The sequence below is a fragment of the Sceloporus undulatus genome, chromosome 2 (assembly GCF_019175285.1).
Source record: "Sceloporus undulatus isolate JIND9_A2432 ecotype Alabama chromosome 2, SceUnd_v1.1, whole genome shotgun sequence".
NCBI lineage: Eukaryota > Metazoa > Chordata > Lepidosauria > Squamata > Phrynosomatidae > Sceloporus > Sceloporus undulatus.
Window position 1 is genome coordinate 146,819,806 of NC_056523.1, and position 7,661 is coordinate 146,827,466.

The window sequence follows — 7,661 nt, forward strand, 5'->3', positions numbered from 1 at the left end:
CATCTTAACCACTAAGCCACTGCAACCTACTCCAGACTTGTGACAAAACTTGAAATTTTACTTGAAAGTATCTTGCAAAGACTTGAGACTTGACTTGTGACTTGAAGGGAGAGACTTCAGATTTGACTTGGAGTAAAAGAGTTGAATACATCACTGGTATTTACTGTTCAGTGTGATTCTTTGGAATGATCCAAGCCAAAGCCCATTTTCCTTTTCTTTCCATCGGAAAGACTGTCCATAGGACAGACTCCCCAGATTGCCCTTTTTCTCACCTGCCCACCCCCAAAAGAAACAAGGAGAATTGCCTCTCTTGGAACATCTTTACCTCTTCAATAAATCTTATCAGCTCCCTCTACTAATTAACTTTTTTAAAAAATCAAAGCTTCATAGGAGTATTGGCCTCAGACTCACTGCAACCAGACCTATCTCAGGTTTCAGTGCTTGAAAGTAACCTCCGTATATACTCTTGTATAAGTAAAAGGATTTACACCAAAAAATTGTCCCAATATCATGGTTTGATTTATAAATGAGTCAATATGGTAAACTACCCTGCCGCTGGGCTTTCTCCTAAGGCGAAGGCCAGGTGGCAAAGGAGGAAGAGGGGCAAACGATCACCTCTTGAGGCTCTTCAGCCCCTGGGCCTTCTCCCAAGGAGGTCAGGTGGAGAAGGAGGAAGAGGGTAGAATGCTTGCTCCTCTAGGGTCCACCACTGCCAGGCTTTCTTCTGGGGAGAAGGCCAGGTGGAGGAAGAAGAGTGCCAAATACTCGCTCCTAAAAGCTTCTCTGCCACCCTTCCACCTGTTGTTGGTTGCTTAGAGCCTTCTGTTGTGTGAGAAGCAAAGTGTTAGTGGCTTTGGAGGCGCCTTTCCTCTCCCAAACCACCTGCTATTAATTTGCTTTTCAAAGCAGAGCAACAAAATGTTGTTTGTATTGTTTACCATTAAGCAGATTTTTGTTGGCTGGGATCATTTTAGGTGCTTAGTGATTTCTTTCAGAGTAAAAAGGAGAGGTCCAAGAGAAAGAGCTGTTATGCATACAAACTTCTACAAAGGAGAGATTGCAAGCTACACAACAAGACTCCTGAGGCTGTATTATGTTATGATTTGCATGGATCAATACATGTGGAAATGTAGACCTACAAGAAATCACTTGCCTCCTCTTCCTCTTCCTTCTCTCCACCTTCTGTGAAGAGATAAGAGGCTAGCTGTAAACAACTGAGGGCAGTGTCATGGGCCAAGAGCTGCAGACCTGGGACCTGGAGGAAAAGGTCTGATGAGGAGGCTGAGGAAGGGACTAGGCAAGTCTTCCAGACAGGGAACAACCTGCAGCTCTCCTTGTTGCAGAGCAGCCCCAGCCAGCTCTCCCTGCTGAAGAACACGGGCCAGCAGAACAAGGGCAAGACCTGCTGATGAGGAAGAAGACACAGCTGGGGTCTTAAGTCCTCAATCAAGCATTAAGGACAAAAGGATCCAACAAAAGATAGAACTAAGACACTAGGCCAGGCTACAGGCCAAGCAGCAAGCAAGGTCTGATTAGAACCAACTGGTGTCAGGCTATTTAAGAGCTGAGTTTGCCTAAGGCAGTTGCTAGAAGCAACCTGTCTGTTTCTTGACCAGCATTCCTGTCCCTCATACCTGTTTCCAGACTCCTGCATTTCCTCTTTCGGACTTCCTGGCTTCTTCAACCCTTCGACCATATTGACCTTGATTCCTGTTGTTTCTCTTGACTCAGACTGGTTGACCAGCACCTTTCTCTTAACGAACTCCCTCACACAAAGACACTTTCTAGCTAGCTGCTTATAATTCCCTGCCTCTGCCTGCATGATCAGTTGATGGTTTCCTGCCAGCCAGTCTGTGTAGCTGTTTAGTGAATCAGGACAGGCGGGCAGAAGGGTGGCAAAGCAGGACTATGCTAACCCCAAACTTTTATCCTCGACTTATCCACAGGTCATACCATATTCTATAATTTTCTCTCCACAACCTGCCCTCAATATATCATATATACTCAACTATAAGTTGATGTTTTGTATAAGTTGTGGGCAGGTTTTGGGGCCAAAATTAGGAATTTTGATGATAATAATAATAATAATAATAATAATAATAATAATAATATTTATTTATGTATATTTCCTGCCTCTCCCTGTGGATCGAGATGGGATTACAGCAATAAAACTATTCCATATAAAATACAATAGTTAAAACAATAACATTACTATTAATTCACTAAAATAATGGATCATTAAATAGCATTCACACTAATATTCATATAATCAGATCAGAAACGGAGTATTTAAGATCTCTTATAAAAGATCAGGTGGGTAGGCCTGCCGGAAGAGATCCGTCTTTAGTGCCTTCTTGAAGGCATCTAAGGTGGTGATAAGACAGATCTCCTCCAGCAAGCTGTTCCACAATCTAGGGGTCGCAGTGGTGAATGTTCTGTAAGAAGTTGTTAGCCTGGTTTTTGAGTACTCCAATAGGTTCTTTCCAGATGTTCTGAGAATGCGGGGCGGTTTGTGTAGGGAGAGGTGTTCCCTCAAGTAACTCAGAACCAAGCCATGAAGGGCTTTAAAGGTAATAACCAACATTTTGTATTGTGCCTGGGAGCTAATTGGCAACCAATGAAGGGATTTTAACACCAGTGTTATGTAGTCTGATCTAGCTGTTCCAGTGACCAGTCTGGCTGCCGCATTTTGAACCAATTGATATGATAAATCAAGAGTAAAACCTAGGGTCTCAGTACCCTATGTACTTTCTTTCTTTCCTTCGGGAGATAGCCAGACTGGGGAAGAGGAGGGAGTGCAAGTGTTTGCCCCCTAAGCCTTTCTCCACCCTGGCTGTCCCTTTGTGAGACAGCCAGGCTGAGGAAGAGGCTTGAGAGGTGAGCCCACCACATTGACCAATGTAGAAGTCAACCCAGGTTTTTTGGGTCAATTTGTTTGCTTCCCCCCCCCTTATACACGAGTGTATACAGTATACATGAGGTCAAATATACACAGTAGTTATAGGATTACCAATAATGCATTACCTTTATTTTGTAACAGAGGCATACTGATATTACATTTCAAAAGGAACATAAAGAGAGGAAATAATGTTACAGGTGGAGGACAAGTAAAAGGGAAAATTTAAAGGTATTCTGAGAATTTTTCACATTTTATGACATTTACTTATAAATCTAAAAATATTTCCTCTTCACCCAAAAGTCCTCTGGAATTGGAAATAGACAGACATTTTAGGTGAAACTGTTATAATATGCTCTGGGGTAAAGAGACAGGGGAGGTAATTATGAATACAACATCCCTGTGGGACAGATATGTTCTTCCCTTGCCCATTGGACACTAGAGGAAAAGTTTTGCTCCTTCTGAAAAAAGCCTTACCTTCTTTTCCCAGCATATCATTCTCAAAAAAAGGATTCTCCATTTTCTCCTCAGAGCCAAGAACAAAATTCTCCTCCAGAAACTCCTGAGAACTGCTGCACAGGAAGAGATAGAGGACATGAAAACAATGGAAGATAAAGAAAGAAGTTAGCCCCCTAGGATGCCAAGTTAGAGCAGTTACTCCAATCAGCAGATTCCTGGGGAGGATGCCATTATTATGCCTCCAGTCTTTACCTGTTGATACACATTTAAAATATATAAACATGTCATTTTACAAGTTAGCTCTGGTTTAGAGTAGTGCTTCTCAGGCTATCCAACGTGGGGACTGATAAATATTTTTTCTCCAATGTGCCAGAGACCAGCAGTATATTTGTCACTATTGGCTACAACTTTTTATTTCATTCCTGGAAACCCTAGGGTCTGGCAGCCAATGGCTCAGGGGCAAGCACCAGTCAGGGATCACTTCTTTGAGTGGGACAGAGGAGTATGGTGTCCTCCCCACACCTCATGTGTGAAACTATCTAGGGACATTACTACACATGGTTTTTAAACTGTGATCACACCAGGGAAGAAGAGGCATTGGCCATAATCATCACATGACAATGCCTCTGACCTGTAGTTGCGCTGTCCCTAGGGCTGCCATGAGGGTCCCAAAACATGATTTGACTGACACAGTTTTCTTTGTTCAAATAATTTATTGTGGATAATAAACACATTTGTTGAACCTTACTTGGTCTCATGACACCTCCCTCCGCCTCTGACCTAAGCTTGTAGTCTCAACCCATTTGTATGATTCGCAGGAACCATGAAGAAGAAGGACAGGTTGCTTACGTGTAACTTATTTCTTCGAGTGTCATCTGCGAATACAATACAAATCCCGCCCGTCCTCCCCTCAGTGTCTGTCTACATTGGCTCATTTTCATGCGCCTCACGTAGCGTAAATTGCGAACTGGGAAAGAGCAGGAACGCAGGGGCTTTTATATGGATGGGCGGCGTTTACCACCAAAAAGTTTGCTAAAAGTTGCAAAGTTAACTTTGGCCAGTGATTTCTAGAATTTCCGAACAGCACTGCGCAGGCGCAGTTACAACCCATTGTATGTATTCGCAGATGACCACTCGAAGAAATACTGCTACAGGTAATGCAACCTGTCCTTCGTGAAAATACACTTATAAAAAGTATTGTGTAAAATTACTTTCGGATAGCCTATGTGTATAAGGGGTATATGAATATAAATGAATTTTGTGTAGACTTGGGTCCCCATCTCTAGTACCTCATTAGTGTGCATATATGCAAATACACGTATTCCAAAATCTAAAACCAATTCTGGGTCCCAGGCATTTGGATAAGGGAGACTCAACCTGTATTTCTTAGGAACCTCATTAATTACAGTTCTGAAGATTCTTTTGGGAGACACCAGCAGTTGGTTGGTGTAAGAAGAATAGCAAATATGGGCAAAATAGCATCTGTGGACCATGTACCTATGCACACCCTAAAGTTTGGAATCAAAATTGTCCCCCAAAGAGTCTCACAACTGCGATCTGCTATTCCTGAAAGTCTTAGAAAAGCAACAGTTTTGCTTAAAAAAGCCCCAGAACCCACCAAACCACTTTAAAAACGAATATTTCAAATTCACAAGCAGAGTAGTTTCCATCGACTCATATGTGTTGAGTTTTTTAAATAAAATAATGTGGCCTGCTGTAGTTTGGGAATGGGAAATGTCCCTACTCCTGCAATTTAATGTTTGTGTGGAATAGGCTTTGGTGTGTTAATGGGCAGATTGCCATTGCTAAAGTCTCTTGCAATGGCAACCACTTCCTTGACATTGTAGCTTGATTGTGGGTGGCTCTAATTGGGGAGGCAAATCTTCATACTTCTAACTGGCCACATTATATGTTTCACATGTGTCAATTCTTTCACTGGCCAGGGTATGAGATTGGTATGAGAGCAGCTTCTCAAATAAGCATGTCTCACTTGTCCAGGTGCAGAAGACTTCTAGAGCAAGAACCCGGATGATGCTTTGGGAGGGCAAACAAGAGCTGCTGAACCGTATCCACTCCCTGAGGGAGCAGGCAGCCCTGGCTGAGAATCAGCGCAGAAGGTGAGAGTGCCGTCGTGCTACTTTATGGTTACCCTTGCACAAAAAGTTTTTTTTTTTTCCCCCCACAGCCTCTAGTTGAGAGGTGAGGCAACTGCCACACCTCCATATATTTCGGGCTTCAGTCTCAAATCCTTTTATTTTAGCTGTTGTTGTATAGGACTGATAGGTTGCCGTCTAACACTATTCTCCAGTAGAGATGCTTAGTAGGTTACACTAATGTTTGCCAGGAGTCCTGGCCATTAGGCAAAACCTGTTACCTCAGGTTTTCCTGTACCCTGAAGAGTGAGTTGTGTCTTCCAAGTTAGATTAGACTGCTACATTCAGGGGAAATGGAGGAAGTCACTCCATCACCAGTTCTGATTCAAGTGCCAGTCTGGTAAGGCCCAATGGCAAAGATGGCTATTTTTGTCCCCTTGTTCAAGCAGCAAAATGTCTTTTGTTGGCCTGCTGTCTTAGGTACTTAAAAGCTCACATTCCACTTTTATACTGCTGTTAAGATTGCCAACAGCATATATGAATGAAGCTTTCTGGAAGAAGGACAAATAAGAGATGTTAATATTAGAGACAATGATCTTGCTACTTATGCTCTCTAAGCAGTGCTGGGAAGAAAAACCAACACACTTTGATGGAGTGCCGGGGATGAAAGTGGACTGTGAGATCTACAAGGAGAAAATCGTGCCCTCCAGGCACAAGGGGCTGACCTACAGAAAGAGAAGATCAGGTATCCTGGACTGGAAGTCTGACTAAAAAACGAGGGAGCTGATTAGCTATGGAACAGGGAGGCTGACAAAATTAGTGAGAAGACAACCTCCCTGTTTAGCAGGAGGCCTAAAACTACAGGATGTTGCACGTGGGTACAGAAATGCCAACGGCATTCCCTAGTTGTCACATGTCCAAATAGTAGGATTTAGTACTTGTTTGTTTATGTAAGCTCAGAGCACACCAAGATCTGGTGTTAAAATATACCCAGCAGTTGTGACAGACTTCCTATCTAAATTGGCTGCTGTACTAATTTTGTTTGCTGAAAATGTTCTTTGCTTTTCAAAGAGAATTAGCATAAGGCCATTCAAGCAAACAATTTAGATAAGGTCTTGTCACAATTGCTGGGTATATGTTAACACCAAAATCTTTTCAGCAGGATAGATGTTTTTGTACTTGCTAAATTCCAGTGGTGGCTGCAATGACTTTTCTGCTTGTGGCACAGTGGTTAAATGTCTGTACTGCGCCACTCACTCAAAACCATAAGGTTGCAAGTTCATACCAGCCAAGGGCTCAAGCTTGACTCAGGCTTGCATCCTTCCGAGGAGGTGGCTAAAATGAAGTACCCAGCTTGTTGGGGGCAATTGCTACAGTTGTGAAACTGCTTAGACACTGCTAGTTCAGTATGAAGCAGTATATAAATGAAGCTGTTTTGTTTGTTTGCTGGGCATGGAGCCTAGTTTGCAGTAATTCTCAGAGCCCTGTAGGAAATTACTCACTATAGCCCTTTTAAACCTTGTGGGACATTTGGATCTCTGTCCCATTTTGTACTGGTCTTTGAAGTTTTGTTGTGCAGAATACTTTGTTTTTCTTTTTTTTCTCCCAGAACCCTATCACTGATAATGTATCTCTGTCCTCTTTCCCTAGGCCTACAGTGTCTCGGGACAACAGTTCAGATGGAAATTTCCCCAGAGCTCCTAGAGAAAGATTCTCCCGACGCAGAGTCTTTGAGCTCACTGATGAGAATGTGAACTCCGGAAGCAGGTGGGCCTGAGTGGCTCGCACTGAAGGTAGGTTTAGTTGAGGTGGGGTATGCCATGGATGGGCATTACTGAGGAGAGGAAGAGAATCATGCTGGTCTCTCTCTTTTAATAGAAGACAACTGGGTGTTTCAGAGTCTCAGAACCACAGTTACATGATGTGGCTGAATGATTGATTGTCAATATCTCATAGTCTCAATTTCTTTTTTTATCCCCGACTAAGACCACTGTGGCAAGGCACAGGAGAGATTTAAGGCTTTTGTTCATTGGCTTTTCACCCTAATGTACTCTTTATCATCTCCCACATAGGAGATTTTTTTAATAAAATGAGGATAAATCCTCATTGGCAACAAACAGGGGATGTACTTTCCTTTAATTAACTTCCCCTATTTACTTGGAGTGATGGGTGTTGTTTCTTTTTCTGGAAAGGGAGGGAGAATATATACTATA